At 42.1% G+C, this 16,609-nt stretch overlaps 1 pseudogene; it reads right to left on the minus strand.

The window, feature by feature from the left end:
• Positions 1-2,320: 2,320 nt before the first annotated feature.
• LOC131741603 (ubiquitin-conjugating enzyme E2 W-like) lies at positions 2,321-2,768 on the minus strand (annotated as a pseudogene).
• Between the last annotated feature and the right edge of the window lie 13,841 nt (positions 2,769-16,609).

The raw sequence follows: 16,609 nt of genomic DNA on the forward strand, positions 1-16,609 counted from the left end.
TAATTCCTTTGGTGAATAAATGTCACAGGTCATTTCTTTATAAAAGGGTTTTAGTAAGAGGACCAGCAGTACAGAGAGAGACCCCCTACCCCACCCCAGAGAATGATCAAGTTTAGAGCAGTTATGTAAAATATGAAAAATATGTAATTTACAGCTGCAATTTTCATATTAAAAAGCAGTTAAAAACTAAGAGTAGTTCAAAGCATTCCAAAAAACATTGTTTTGTCTTGGTTGAATCAGCCAACTAATAATACTACTGGTAGAGACTACTACTGTGAGAACGTATGTATATCTAGTCAAGAACAAAAATGTTTCTAAGTTTAAACAGTGGTAGTTGCTAACTAACAGGATAAACAGTGTCCACAATTTGGTGGCTGGCCATAGTTGAACATTTTTTTTCAAGTTATTTCTACAGCAGACATATTTTAGAAGTCTACCCCCCCCCCCGAGTTCAACAATTATACTTTTAGAGTATAAAATTATACACTTTTAATTAACATGTACAAAGCTACAAAATGTCATCTATACAGAGATTAAAAACAATTTTTAAAATATTCTTTGCCAATTATTGATTGGAAGGTTTTGCTGAGGTACATATTTCAAACCTTTTAGCCAACTGGCTTTCATTTTTAAGCCCAAATAGATTCATATATTCACTGCAGGTTATGTCAAAAAGAGTGCAGCAATAGGCATTAGTAAAAGTAACATTGTAGTAGAAACAGATTTTGCATATGTGAAAAGGTAATTTATAAAATACATTAATTGCTTTTTAAAAAAGAGAACCTACTTATGGTATCATTAATTTACATGGTACTGAGAGCTGGACCCTTCAAAAAAATATTTTTCTATAGAAAAATATTATCTAGCTCTAAGCAAAGTCTTAAATACCAAGAAAGCAAAGCAAAACAAAACAAATCCCTCCAGAACGAAACTGTATGGTTGTGTGAGACAAATAAGCAAACATGCCATATTCTATAGTGTACTTTTACCTAAATTTTGAAATAAAAATGTCCACACTCTTTTGTTAAAACATTAAGCCTCTGTCAAAATGTATTCCTTATTTTAGGGTACAGGATTGAAGGACAAGATGATGCTTACAAATAAAGAAAATTTACAAGGAAAAACTTGACAAAAGTTTTTCAGTTAAAGTATTGTAACGTTCAAACTTGACTTAAAACATAACAAAAGAAACAAAATTGCAGATAAAAATGTTTATGGATTTTCCAAACATAAATAAATGAAATAGTGTTTAGGCAGCAGGGCTTATGCTGATGGCCAGCAGGAAGTAACAGAGTGTAATCTACTTGGGAAAAAAATCGTTAATGTACAAATAACAAGCCCAAATTATGAGCTGCAGCAGTTTAATCATCACTGTCATTTTTCTTACAAAATAAAGCCTTTATTAAACCATTCATACCCTATATTACCTTTACTTTACTATAAATACTATATTTACTTTACAATACCTTTACTTCAGAGATTGAGGAACTATATACAACAGATGAATTCATTTTCACCAGAGGGATAACATATTCTGCCTCTCTGCCAATGTTACTTGAAAACCGTCCATGTCAAATTTTTTTTTTTTTTTTTTTTTTTTTTTTTTTTTTTTTGCGGTACGCGGGCCTCTCACTGCTGTGGCCTCTCCCGTTGCGGAGCACAGGCTCCGGATGCGCAGGCTCAGCGGCCATGGCTCACGGGCCCAGCCGCTCCACGGCGTGTGGGATCTTCCCGGACCGGGGCACGAACCCGTGTCCCCTGCATCGGCTGGCGGACTCTCAACCTCTGCGCCACCAGGGAAGCCCCACGTCAAAACAATTTGACAGCAGATATAAACAATTCAATAAATACGCAATGATCTTTCATTACAGTCCTTTAAAAACGCATGTTAATCCATGCTGTTAACCTTAGGTTCACAGTGCATAGAATCCAAATATAAGCAGTTGGGGTGACTTTCAAAGTAATGTTGGATCCCTCACTTTATTTATAGTCCCACTCTAACGGATAAGTTCATTTCATAGGCCCTATCATGCATTAATCATTGGGTGGCAGGAGTTGATGAAAATTTTTCCTGTTACAACATCCGTTGCCAGCAATGAACGTCCCCAAACCGCCAAGGAAGTCATTGTTATTGCACAGTACATGAGGACCTGGAACTTTTCCAAAAGCTTAAAAAAATAAAAATTAAAAATGGAATTATATTTGACATTTCCTGACACCTGCATCAATACTGTATGACTAATAAAAGCATGTCAGTTGCCTGGACGGAACCAGCGATCAACATGCACCCAGAATGCACACAAGTAAAAACGCAGTAAAAGGAAGTAGTCTTCATTGTCTATAGGTCATTTCCAGTCAAAGGTTAAAGTTCAAAGACTGAATGATCAAAGTGCTCATTTTCTCAGTAGGACTGTCTTCTGCTGGGAGGATGATTACAGTGGCATCAACAAGTATCATCATGATACCACCATTTTGTTTTCTTTGGATTCTTGTTACATGTTCGAACATGAAAAGAATTCTGGTGGTCATCTCTGAGGAGAGTCAAAAGGATATCGACTACTAAACTTAAATAAAAGTTGAAATTTTTCCCCTTCATATAAGGTACCTGGTGCACCTTCCATATCTACAATCCACTGTGTAATTGAATTTTGAACACTCTTTTCATTTAAAGTCATTCTGGGAGGTGGGTCATTTTGCAAAGCCAGCGGTTCATTTTGTAGTCGTTCTGCATTGACGCCATCAATGAGGTGCTTTTGAATGTTCAACATGATTCGATTCAACCAGCAAATTCTAGAATCAGCAAAATTTTATAGAAAGAGCGTGGATGATTCATTCTGGCAGAACTGGGTTTGATTTCTAGTTTTGTGTGACCACAGGCAACCTGCTAAGCCTCTCAGAGATGCAGTGTCTTCAACTGTCGAGTGGAATGGTAACTACCTTACAGACTGCTGGGAACATAAACTGAGACCAAAAAAGTTGCATTATTCACAAGAGTCATGTACCATAAAGTTTTGAGAACACCGATTTAGCGAACACTGAACCATTGTTCTTAGGGGAAATACAGGTTAGATTCCTGTAAACCTCTGGTCACAGCATTTTCATCAAATAATCAATACAGAACTTTGTTTTAAGTGTGTTTCTGTTTAAAAGCCTTTTAATATTAATGTTGATTCATTAATGTTCGTCTCAGGGCCAGCAGCACTATGACCCCTCCCTGTTATCTAGTTGTTCTCTCCATAAGGCACGTCCCAGCCTTACTGCACTTAGGAACACCAGACAGCACTTCAGCTCTATACTTGGAGACCATTTTAAACAGCAAAATCACCAATAAACAGGACAAAAAAGCAAATATCAGTAGTGCTAAACAGACTTCAAAAAGAGCACTTGTTTGCAGTGTAAGAACTGCAACAACAAAGCCTGGTTGTCTCATCAAAGCCGTGCACATCAGCTGGGAATGTGCACGTTGAGTGACTGGAATTTTTTGCAACTCTGTGCATGGCTGCAGATAACCACCAAAGTACTGCAAGTTTTCATTTGGGGATGATGAAAAAAATGTAGCAAGTAGGCAAATTCACAAATGCAAAATCTGGAAATAAATGAGCATCTACTGAAATATATATATGCTTAGAACTGAAGAAATGCTTTGTTTCCCTCTTTTTCTCTTTTCCCGATAACATGTTAGACATTGCAGGGAAACCAAGGAAGTTTGAGACAAGTAGTATAGAATCTCAGTTTGTCAACAGGGGGAATAAAAAACAAAAACAGCAGCTGAAAATTAATTAACATGAGCGGAATAAGCGTCTCTCACAGCCCAAGGGGTGCCACAGGTAGTGGGTGATTAACAGCCACCTGCCTGATTCAGGCAGTAAGGACTACAGCTGGAATGCAAGCAGGTCCTTGCATAAGCCTAGCCTCACTCCTAGCTACCCTCAGAATGTGGTCCGGGACAAACAGAACATCAGCAGTTCCTGTGACTTCTGGAGTGGAATTTGTCTCTGTGGTCACAAGCAGAGCTCTCTCATTTACCAGCTGTGTGACCTTAGGCACATGACTTAACCTCTCTGAACCCTGGGAGCTGTAACTCAGATATTAAATTCCTCTCTCCACCCCTTAGGAAGGTCCCATGATTGTTTGGAGAAGCACCAATGGATCAGGAGAGGACCTTATTTCCTGAGCATTGAAATCCTCAGAGAAGCACTTTGAAAAAACCCTGTGAACAGCTATGTAAACAGCAGACGTATGAGTGCTCTCATGACCAGCCCCTCATGTACAGGTACTGTTAGGGACTGAATGTTTGTGTCCCCCCTCAAAATTCATAAGGTGAAACCTAACCCCCAAGGTGATGGCATTAGGAGGTGGGGTCTTTGGGAGGTGACTGGGTCATGAGGGTGGAACCCCCACGAATAGGATTAGTGCCTTTACAATAGGGACTTCAGGGAGCTTCCTCCATGTTAGAGCAGCCTGAACAGATTAAGACAGGCACTCAGTTTCCTTCTCTGCGAAACAGATGTAATAATAAGACCTACTGCAGGAACTTTGTGGAGTTGTTGTCAGTCATTACATGGAAAGCACTGAAAACAGGATTCCAGGGCATCTCAACAAATACCAGTCACTACCAATAATCATAACAACAGTGGTGATAAAAAGAATAACATTTAATGATGGTAGTGTTGCTCCCTTCCTTCCCAGGCCCCAGCTCATGTCCCCAGGTCTGGAAATAGCTACCCCAGCAGATGGTTAAACTCTAGAAAAAAGGTTCTAATTCCTGAGCACCTTCCGAGAGCCAGGAGTCAGGCCAGCTCTTTTAGAGCGTGATCTCACAACATTTGCTCTTTACACAAGGCTTTCTCATCTGCAGTTCTATTGACATGGGGCGCCAAACAGTTCCTTGTTGGGGGTCTGTTCTGTGTACTAGGAAGTTGCAGCATCCCTGGCCTCCACCCACTAGGTGCCAGGAGCAAGTCTTCCTCCCCCACCACTGTGGCAATCACAGATGTCTCCAGACACTGCCACATGTCCCCTGGGTGGGTGGATGGGGCAAGGGACAAAGTAGTATGGTAGTTCTATTTTTAGTTCCTTAACGGACCTCCATACTGTTCTCCATAGTGGCTGTATCAATTTACATTCCCACCAACAGTGCAAGAGGGTTCCCTTTTCTCCGCACCCTCTCCAGCATTTATTGTTTGTAGATTTTTTCATGATGGCCATTCTGACCGGTGTGAAGAGCCGCATAGCACAGGGAGATCAGCTCGGTGCTTTGTGTCCACCTAAAGGGGTAGGATAGGGAGGGTGGGAGGGAGACGCAAGAGGGAGGGGATATGGGGATATCCGTATGCATGTAGCTGATTCACTTTGTTATACTGTAGAAACTAACACAACACTGTAAAGCAATTATGCTCCAATAAAGATGTAAAAAACAAAAAACACCCTAAATCCTCCCACATGCCCGCCAAGGGGCAGTGCTACTCCGAGGAGCACCACTGCTCTAAACTTCAGGCAGCATCCCAGCCTTCCATCGGCCTGAGTTCACCTCTCTTATTCTGGTTCGAACCCCAGGCCCGTCCTTCTAGCCCATAAGCAGATCTCAAACCCCAGGCACTGCCCTTACTTTCATCTCTTTCTTCATTTTTGGCCCCTGGTGAGTTTCCTCTCTGGCTTTTAAGTTTGGGTGGGTATCCTCATGTTTTTATGATGTGTTATCCTGCCTAACTCTATGTTTATAGCAGGAGAGGATGCTGTCCACCTCAGCTTCACCTGATAATTTACTGGAAACCATGTGTGGTTCCATTTTCTCCCTCCATCTCCTGCCCTCATGGTGATGCTGTTCAGGTGTGGTCATTACAAGCCCACCCTGTGCTTTTGCTGGGCATTGACCCCAAGCATCCCATGCCGGGGTTTCTCAGGTCCACCATCTATAGTCATCTCACCCCTGTTAGGACAACAGCTGTTCCAAGTTTTTCATGTCAGAGGCCTTGGTTCCTAACCCACATCTGCAGTGTCAGGGCATCTGGTTCTAGAAAGGTCTCAGCCACGGCCTCACACTCTCACAGAACCAATCTGTCCCCCAATGACAGCCTGGTCTCAGCCCCCAACCCCAGTCCAGCTTCTCCCTGCCTCTGTGGTGTGTCTCCCAGCTGCTCACTCCTACCCGGGCTCTCATGGTTTGTGGTGACCTCAGTCAGGACCACATGAGTCAGCAGAGATATCCTATAACCTTGAACCTCAGGTATGAAGGGGTCAGCATCTCCCCAGAAGGGGGTCTCAGCCCCCTATGCAGCTGTGCCCCCCTCCCCATAACAGCCCTCTGTATTCGTTTCCTGTTGCTTCTGTAACAGGTGACCACACATTGAGTGGCTTCAAACAAATGTATTCTCTTACTGTTCTGAAGGTCAGATGTCTGAAATGAGTCTTACAGCCTAAAGTCACAGTGTCTGCAGAGTTAGTTTCTTTTGTTGGCGCTAAGAAAGAGTCTGCTCCCTTGCCTTTTTCAGCTTCTAGAAGCTGTCCTCAACTCCTCGGCTTGTGGCCCTGTATCACGTGGCCTTTTCTCCCTCTGCCTCTATCACCAGCTTGTCTTGTTCCTCCTTTGACCTTTCTGCCTCCCTTCTATAAGGACCCTAGTGATTGCATTTAGGACCCACCCAGATAATCCAGGATCATCCCCCACCCCCTCCAAGATCCTTCTCAGAGCTACAAAGCTCCCCTTGCTACATAAGGGAACATTCACTGGATCTAGGGATTAGGACTTGGGTATCTTTTGGGGGTGGAGGAGCATTACTCAGCCCACCACACTGTCCACCACTTTATAAAGGAGAGTGGGAGTGCTGAGGTTATCAAACTAAAGAAGAAAAATGTTCACGTGCTGTTGCATACACACTTCAGAGCCAGTGCCACCTCCTTGGATCATGAGACCAGAGTCACCACAGAAGTAAGTGGTTCTTGGTAGCTCAGAGGCCTCTCCACCACTGGACAGAGAAGGAGCTAACAAGGTTTGCATGGACGTTTCTTGTCCTATATTTATAATCATTATAATAATGCATCTTAGCTTACAGTGAATCTTGCTCATAAGAAGGTACAGAATTCTAACAATAAATGAAGCACACGTCCTATGCCAAGTCTATACATGCTTTACCTCATTGGATTACCCTCAAAAGCCTATTAGTGGACACCTTCATTATTCCAATTTTTTGGGCAAGGTAACTGAGGCATAGCTAAGTAACTTGCCCAAGTTTCCCAAGTTAGGGAGAATCATATCCACGATTGGGAGCCATACCTTTGGACTCCAGAATCTGTGCTTCTAATAACTGCAGATCATTCTGCTGCCCAGTTCTACCACCAAGTTGCTGTGTGACCTCAAGTAAGCCCCTTTCCCTCTCTGATGTTGGTTAAAGCAGGAGTGTTAAGCTAGCTCACGATTTCTCAACCCTAACACTACTGACATTTGGGACCAGATCATTCTTTGTGGTGGAGGCTGTCCTGTGCACAGTAGGATGTTTAGCAGCTTCACTGGCTTCTACCCACTAGATGGCAGTAGTAACCCTCCCTGAACTCCCACCTCCACTGTGATAACCATAGATGTCTCCAGACATTGCCATACGTCCCTTGTGGAGGACAGAATCTCCTTTGGTTGAAAACCACTGAGAAGTCACCTATCAGGACTTGCCAAGCTTAAAATATCCTAGGATTTCTTTCATTCTTTCTTTAGCTTCAAGTTAGGAATTGCTTTGTATTCAGGAAGCTCTCTCGGCAGGCAAGAGTTCAGATGCAATGTGCAAGCTAACCGGTCTTATAAATTAGCACAAACATATGTCATTGGTAATTAATTAAATACCTCTGTCTCATCACTAATAGCACCAGCTGAGGACAATATTACTGTTCAAAGTACACCGTCACCTATTTCTCAGTTTCACATTGCATGAGGTATAAGAGTAAACTGTTTAGGGGTTTAAACAAAAGCTATTGCTTTTTCATGTTGAAGGAAAGAGGAACCTCCCAAGATAGAAACAGAGTCTGCTTACCCTCTATTCTTGCCACTTTCTGCAAGATCTTCTCAAGGAGCCAGTTTACATACAGTGGACAAAAAAACAAAAAAAAGACTGATGCTCATTGTTGGTTTATCTTGTTGCCTCTCCCTGCGGTCTCAGATTTGTGAGTTTGCCTCTTAGCTTCAAGTTTTTCCATCACATTATTATAGGAGCTCTCCAGCCCAACTGCTACCTGGTACATAGGTACTATTTTCATATCATTTGACTTTATCCTTCATTTAAATTAGTTTTGGATTTTTTTGGTACTAACTGAAGTCATGAAAACACAGATAAATACCTGATTCTATATTCCAGTTCTACCACTGGTTGTGTGATTCTGGGCAAGTGGTTTAACGTCTCAGTCTCAGTTTTGTAATCTGTAAAATGGAGATAGTAACACTTATCTCATGGATGGCCATAAAGATTAAACTAGATCATATCTAATCAGTGCCAAGACAGTGCCTGGCAGGTACTGATGGCTCACTTCTGCCACAGTGACGAGTCAGCAGGCAAAGAAGTGGCTTTGGGCTTCTCCCTTAGCTTCTTGCTGTCATGACTGAAGAGTAGAGGTCGTGTAAATGAGATGGTCTAGATCTATACTAAAAGAAGAAAAGAGGTGGAATAGTGAATAATGAACCTCTGATTACCTATAATCGCTTTGGGAAACACAGCTCCTAAAGGCTGAGTCCATGCTGGCTTTAAGCAGGATCAAGTGTCCTTCTGACATGAGCTCAGTCTGGGAAGCTTCATCACACACACACACTTCATATGCACACATAATCAGCCTGAAAAATCAGATCCACTGGGTCACCAAACTCCCAAAGCAGTGGAAAGAGTAGAAGCAATATTCCATAGCAGTAAGTTTAAGTTTAGCATGAGAAACTAATCTCTGGCCTCTTTTAAAATGTTTAACAAACAGCTCTTTAGCCAATGACCCCTCTTAACTCCTGTATCAGTTAGCTTTAATAGGTTATGCTGTGTAACAAGCAATCCCAAAATCTCAGTGGCTTACAACAACTTAGGTTTTTTTCACCATCTCTTTATATGCTGGTAGCCACAGGTCTGCTACAGCTCTGTTCCACATAGCTTCTCATTTCAGGATCCAGATTGAAGGAACAGTCACTGTCAAAGCCCCAAGAGACCTGATAAAAACACACAATCTTAAAACTTTTGCTTGAACATGGTTTGCATTACATCTACTCATATGCAACTGGCCAGAGCAAGTCACATGGATAAATCTAACATCAGTGGATCAGAAAAAAATATACTACTCTTACAGGAAGAACTGGTGAATATTTAGGGACACACCTCCAAAGTGTGTGTTTTGTGGGAGGGGTTGGATTATGCTCTAAGCATTTCCAGGCCTTCTCTGATTTCAAGCTAATTTTCAGTTTTGAGAAGACAAACCAAGTTAAAGCCTTCTTATATACACTATGAGGATGCCAAGGCTCAAAGTTCCTCTTGAAGGTTCTTAGGGTCTATGGTCTCCTAGAAAAACTAGGGTTTTTCTAACAGATTTCCAACAGATACCCATAAATCTCTAAATGTACTTTGTTAGAGTAGGGGTCTACTTATGGTAATGATAATCCATGGTAAGCATCTTTTTCAGGTATCTTTGTGGGTTTTAGGTATTTTCAGCAGAGGAAGGTCACAATTCCTTTCTAGACTTGCTATGGCTATGACAGACTTCACACTGGTAAAAGATGAAAGGACATATATAGAAAATGGGATATGTGTGCACCTTGGGAGGAGTGGGCCCCTGAGGAATATGGAAATGCTGTCACCAGATGGTGAAAAGGATAGTGAATAGCCAAAACTACAAGGATTGAGGAACATCAGTTCTTCCGTTCATTTCTGAGATTTCTTCCACATCTAAGATGTTATAAGTCCAAGTTTAGATACTACTTTCTCCATCCAGACATCAAACCATCATTTTTTTTTTTTTTTTTTTTTTTTTTTTTTGTGGTACACGGGCCTCTCACTGCTGTGGCATCCCCCGCTGCGGAGCACAGGCTCTGGACGCACAGGCTCCACGGCCATGGCTCACAGGCCCAGCCACTCTGCGGCACGTGGGATCCTCCCAGACCGGGGCACGAACCCGTGTCCCCTGCATCGGCAGGTGGACTCTCAACCACTGCGCCACCAGGGAAGCCCGTGCGGCATCATTTTCTAAGCCTGACACTTTCCTTCACACCACTCACCCCCTCCACTGCCACTTGGAAAGAAGGTCCCAAGTTGTCCTTCACTAACTCTTCTATTCAAACCTAGAACCCTTTTCTTCCCATTCACTAGCACCCCCAAAATCCCATCACTCATATTCCTAGTCTTCTGATTTTCCACTTTTTCCCAATGACTTTACCTTGGGAAACTTTGCTGTCCTTGCAGGTCTAAGTCAGCATTCTGAACATTCTTGCAGCAGCAGTATGAATGTTCACACTGAGTGTGTATTTAAAGGGAAAAGCTCACCCATCTTTGTTATCACTATGTATGGAGTCCCCAGTGACATTCTAGGCACTGTCTCCATAATGTTCATTTACTGCAGCCACCCCTGAGTACAGGAGAGAATATATTATGACCCCAGTTGAAGACATGAACCAGATGGAGGCTCAGAAATGTGAAGTGGCTTGCCCAAGGTCACAGAAGCCAGGAACTGGCAGAGCAGACATTCAGCTTTGCCTGATCCCAGTATCCATGTCTACCTTCTACATCATGCCTCCTTCCACCAAAATACTGGATGAAGCAGGCGGTATGAAGGGCATGCCACGCTGGGCCGAAACGATGCCCGTTAAGTGGAATTCACACCCACCTTGTACTTCCTGCACACTTCCATTCACTCAACAGACTAAGGAATGGAACAGAAGACACTTATTCCTCTCCAGACAATAAATCATTGGCTTACTATGTGTCACTGGCTCGATTTTCCAAAGACTTGTTTTCATCAGTTTAATGAATTATTGGATCACCTGGAAATTGCTCAGAATTAACCTGTGACTGACATTAATGGATCCGCAACACAAGTGTCAAGCTCTCTCTAACCAGTCCTATCCATCCTTCTGCGAGAACGCCAGCTGTCCTGCACAAGGCGATTCATTTATTTTGGTGCTGCATCTACCTGTGTCTGCAGTGGGGGGATAGGGGGTGGTAAAGAGCCTGTGGGGAACAAAATGGCAGCCTCTTTTCCTACCTGGGCGCTGCCTGCTGCCTCCACCCTGCCCATGTGGGTGGGCAGCAGGTAAGAATCATGATCAATCCCATTACAACTTGCCACACCATCCTCAGTTCTTTGGAGAGGTGTGGCAAGCTTTGGGCTTCTTTGCTAGGATCCCCTCTGTATTTTAAGCGTCCTGGAGTCCACTTAGCTCTAACTCCAGATCTAGCTCCAATCCAGACGGTTCTCTCCATCTCCCTTGTTACCAGCCTTCACAAGCTAACCCCAGTTCATGCCAAATAACTAGCCAATAAGCATCCTCCTTTTCTCCCTGCTCCCATCCCCAAGCTACAATAACGCATTCACTACACAGTCGTCAGAGGGATCACTTTAAATCAGACCATATGCCACCTTCCACTCTGCTTAGTTCTCAGTGGCTTCCCACTCTACTTGGCAAGAAATCGCCCAGGAGCCTCCAAGACCTGCCTCTGTCCCCGCATTATCCCCCACACCCCCAATCTAGCACCTTGCTCCAAGCTCTCCCTCGCTCCACCACTGGGGCCTTTGTCCCTCCCACATTCCACTCTCATTTTTCGGTCTGTTTCGCTAACAGCTCTATCCACAGCACTATGAGTGAGCTTGGCACATAGCGAGTGCTAACTTACTATCCTGACTTGATTCATTAATGAGTTATTTTCCAGGTCTTAAGGACATTGTGGAGAATGGGGAAATGGAGGGCTGCTGATCCTTTGTGAGTGGCTTTAGAACAAAGTTCCACTCAAGGGAAGTCCTATAGCTCACTGAGCTCTGGTGTTCAATTTCCAGTTTATCTGTCAGTCAACTCTCTAGACCAGGAAGTGGTACACTCTTCCTGCATAGGGCCAGGTAATAAACATTTGCCCCATTCAGTAGTTGTGACAGAGACCCCATGCCGCCTTCTACAGACAGCATTCAGTCTCTCAACTACTCTAATCAGCCATTGTAGTGCAAAAACAGTCATAAAAAATAGGTAAAGGAACAGGCTTCTTATGTGTCAGTAAAACTTTATTTACCTGCAGCAAGTTGGAGCTGGTCCACTGACGATAGTTTGCTAACCCTGCTTAAACGACAAGTTTCTTGAGTAACCGCAATTCATGGATGGCCACCACTCCCTTCAGGCCCACTGAAGAAGGTCCAATATGGTAGAGATAAGAATTCATCCACTGCTATGGCAATCAAGAAAGCCCTCTCCGTGGCATTCTATTTCTGGGGCCAGCTTCTCACATCATGAATATTGGAATCAAGCCTGTCTTCCATCACGGCTTCCCCCACAGACAAGGTATGCAGCCTTAGACAAGTTACCAAATTGTTCTGTCTTTTCTCCCATAAAATGGGACGAGGGTTATTTTAAAGAGCAAAGGAGATAATGGAAGTGATTCCAGGTGAAGTGAGAATCACCCAGCACAAACGTACACAGGCATGCAGGTACACGACCAGCAAAGATAGTTTTGATCGTCACTGTTCCGCTAACAACCTGGCTTTTATCTTCCCGAGTGATGTTTACAATCTAGAGGCACAGCTGAATTGCTCGGGACAACAGAAGACATTTCTTTGTAATGCTTTAGGGGAAGAGGAGAGAGAAAGATGAGGCAACTGGCGAGGAGAGAAGATTTGGGTGAAAGAAACAACAATAGGCATTTGAAGGGGATTTTCATGCTGCATGCAGTGTCTGATGTAAAACCTCTCCCTTCACCATCCACGGGACTCCAGTAAAATATCCCTTTCTTTTTGCTGTGTTGGGGAGTTGGATCCATTTGTTTTCAGGGGGGCTAATCTGATGAAGAGCTGACCCCTACTTGCTTAAGGCATGAGCTGAGAACAAGGGCTCCCTTGCCTGGCACATTCGAGGTTCAGTAAATGCTAATTAGTTCCCTTCTCATTCTACCTTCGTCACTTTGCCTTTACAAAAAATTCTTGGTAATTCAGACTCCGTACCAAAAATCAGTAAGTCTCAAGTATGGATGTTTGTTGAAGGAAGAAAGTAATTCAAATGAGGCTTGCCCGATAGAGATCCCTCAAGGATACACAAGAATAGCTTGCAATTAACATACTCATCCTTAATATATGAATGGATTCTTCTAAAGTGCTGAAGTATGCTAAAACGCAATTTTATTCTCAGTAGTTTAAGCATTCTCTTTGCAACCTTTTCCTCACACTGTTTACACTTCTCAAGAACAGGGGAAACCAGAGACCAACACTTGCCTGATTAATAACAAATTACAAATGAATAATTGTCCTAGCACTGCCCGGGAGAGAGAATTAAGCTTTGAGTCCTGGGAAAGGGAACTCAACCGGGTTCCAATTGATAGTTTCCCATATGTTTTTGTATGATCTTGAATAAATCACTTATTCTCTCTGGGTTTCAGTATCTTAATAAATTCAAAAACATCCTGTGTGCATTGATTGGAAGACTTAATATTGTTAAGATGTCAATATACTGAAAATGATCTACACATCTTCTTGGCATTGTTTCACATCTGAACTGTGATTCATCTCAGTAAGGTGCTCTAAAAACCTATCGTTCTGGTTGTTTGTCCTCCCCTAATCCTGGAGATATGCATACACACACAGACACAAGAAAAGATACAATTTATGTCTTTTCTTGCTAGTGCTTTTGGTATCATATCTAAGAATCTGGTGCTAAATCCAAGGTCGTAAATATTTACCCCTATGTTTTCTTCCAGGGGTTTTATGGTTTTAGCTCTTATATTTAGTTATTGATCTATTTTAAGTTAATTTTTGTCTAAGGTGTGAGATTGGGATCCAACTTCATTCTTTTGCATGTGGAAATCCAGTTGTCCCAGTACCAGCTGTTGAAGAGACTATTCTTTCCCCACTGAATAGACTTGGCACCCTTGTCAAAACTCAATTGGTCATAGATGGTTTATTTCTGGGCTCTCAGTTCTATTCCATTGGCCTATATGTCTGTCCTTATGCCAGGAACACACTATTTTAATTACTATAGATTTGTAGTAAGTTTGGGGAAGTATGAGTTCACCAATATTATTATTCTTCAAGATTATTTTGGCTAGTGAGAGCCCCTTGCAAATCCATATGAATCTGAGGAATAGCTTTTTCATTCCTGCAGAAAAGGCCATTATAATTTTGATAGGTCATTGAATCTATACATCGGTTTCTATATATTGACATCTTAGCAATATTAAGTCTTCCAATCCATGAACACAGGATATTTTTTCATTCATTTAGTTCTTCTTTAATTACTTTCAGTAATATTTTGTAGTTTTAGGTGTACAAGTCTTTATCTCCTTGGTTAAATTTATTCCCAGGTATTTTATTCTTTTAGATACTATTGTATATGGGATTGCTTTCTTAATTTCCTTTTTGGATTGTTCATTGCAGTGTATAGATTTCAAATTGTGTTCGCTTTATCCCCTGAAACTTTGATGAATTTTATATTAGCTCCATAGCTTTCTTGTAGATTCTGGGGATTTTCTGTGTACAAGATCATGTCATCTGTGAACAGAGATAATTTTCCTTTTTCTTTTCCAATTTGGATGCCCTTCATTTCTTGTCTAATTGCTCTGGCAAGAACTTCCAGTACAGTGTTGAATATCAGTGGTAAAAGCATGCATCCTTGTCTTGTTCGTAGTCTTAGAGGAATAGCTTTCAGTCTTTCACCATTGAGTATGATGTTAGCTGTAGGTTTTTCATAAATGCATTCTTTTATGTTGAGGAAGTTTCCTTTATCCCTTGTTTTATGAGCTTTTTAGCATTAAAGGGTGTTGGATTTCGTCAAATACCTTTTCGTTATCATCTGAGATGATCGCATGTATTTTCTTCATTCTATCAGTCTTATGTGTCAGACTGACTGATTTTCTTACATTGAGACACCCTTGCATTCCTGGGGTAAATCCCACTTGGCCATGGTGTATAATCCTTTTATTATGCTGTTGGATTCTATTTGCTAGCATTTGTTGATTTAAAAGAATATTTTTAATGAGTCAAATCCTCAAAAATTCCATTGTATCCATATTGTAATAAACAGTAGCCCACTGTCTCTTTCCTACATATAACTAACTTGTCCTCTTATAATAGCACTAGATTTTTACTTTGAGGTTATGTTTGCTGTATAGATGATAGCTTAAATAACTGATCTTTTACATCCTTAAATGTGTGTTTGTTCCTGCGTGTGTGTGTGTGTGTGTGTGTGTGTGTGGTTGAGGCAGTAGAGCACCGTAGACTGCTTCAGGCTTTGGGGTCAGAAAGATCTGCACTGAGCTCCCAGTTCTGTCACACACCATTTGTGGGAAACTGGACAGTGTCTTAGCTTCCCTGACCTTCAGTCTCATCACAGGAATAATTTCGTCTCTAGCTTTCAGAGCTGTTAAAAAAAAAAAAAAAAAAAAAAAAAAAAAAAAAGAGCAAATGAGACACCGTATACAAAACACTTAGCACAGTACCTAGCATAAGATAGAAAGTCTCAATAAAAAGAGCAATTTGCTTATCAGGATTATTTGGATTTAACAAATTACAAGTGTGTTATGTTTATGCATTTTTCTCCCCAGTAAGTTAGCTTTGTTGGGAAAAACTGTTCAGTTAACATGAGCTTGAAGTGGCGGCTGCGGTTACATCTATCCAGCCAGATGTACCATGAAAACAATTCCATCAGGCATCCAGATGTGTCCACAGGGAAGACTGAGGTATGGACATCTCACCCAGATGCTGAGTGCAGTACTCCAACCTCAGTGATTTTCGTTGCTCTCTGCTTTATCAGCATGGGAAGGAGGGCGGTATTCAGCTCATCTAGCCTGATCTTTCCTCTGTGATCTCCATCCTGGGCCAAGGGGAGGGTGCAATCCCTCATTCCATCACTGGGTGGCGGGAGACTTCCCAGGAAGGGAGAGTGGCTAAGTGGGTATCCTGAACCAGAGGCTGTTGGAATAAAAAAAATGATCAGGTCTTTGAGCCACAGTCTAAAGTCATGGCCTTGATTACAGCCCAATAGAAGAGGAATTGCTAATGCCACTGCTTTGTTTCTCTGCTTTTTCTCAAGAATTGGTACAATGTTGAGGGGTAGACTCACCTTTCTCCAACACCCCATAGGAAAGAAATAATTACATCCAATTCCAGAAATGATGTAGCAACTGTAATAACTGAAGTATGCTCAAAGAATCACTAAGACAAAAGTTCACATTAGGGCAAGATTGTATGCTGGCTAAGAACAAGGTCTCAGCAGACAAAGTGCCTCCACTGAGGTCCAGAATGTTCCACCAGTGACCTGTTAGCTGTGTGACCTTGGACAGGATGCTTCATCTCTCTGTGCCTTAGTTCTCTTATTCGTAAAACGGTATAATAATAAAAGCTCTCTCTGGACTTTGGGGAGGAGCAGATGAGACCGTGGGTTAAGCTCTGAGAACAGTGCCCAGCACGTGATAAG

Source organism: Kogia breviceps, chromosome 14, assembly GCF_026419965.1.
Source record: "Kogia breviceps isolate mKogBre1 chromosome 14, mKogBre1 haplotype 1, whole genome shotgun sequence".
NCBI classification, from domain to species: Eukaryota; Metazoa; Chordata; class Mammalia; order Artiodactyla; family Physeteridae; genus Kogia; species Kogia breviceps.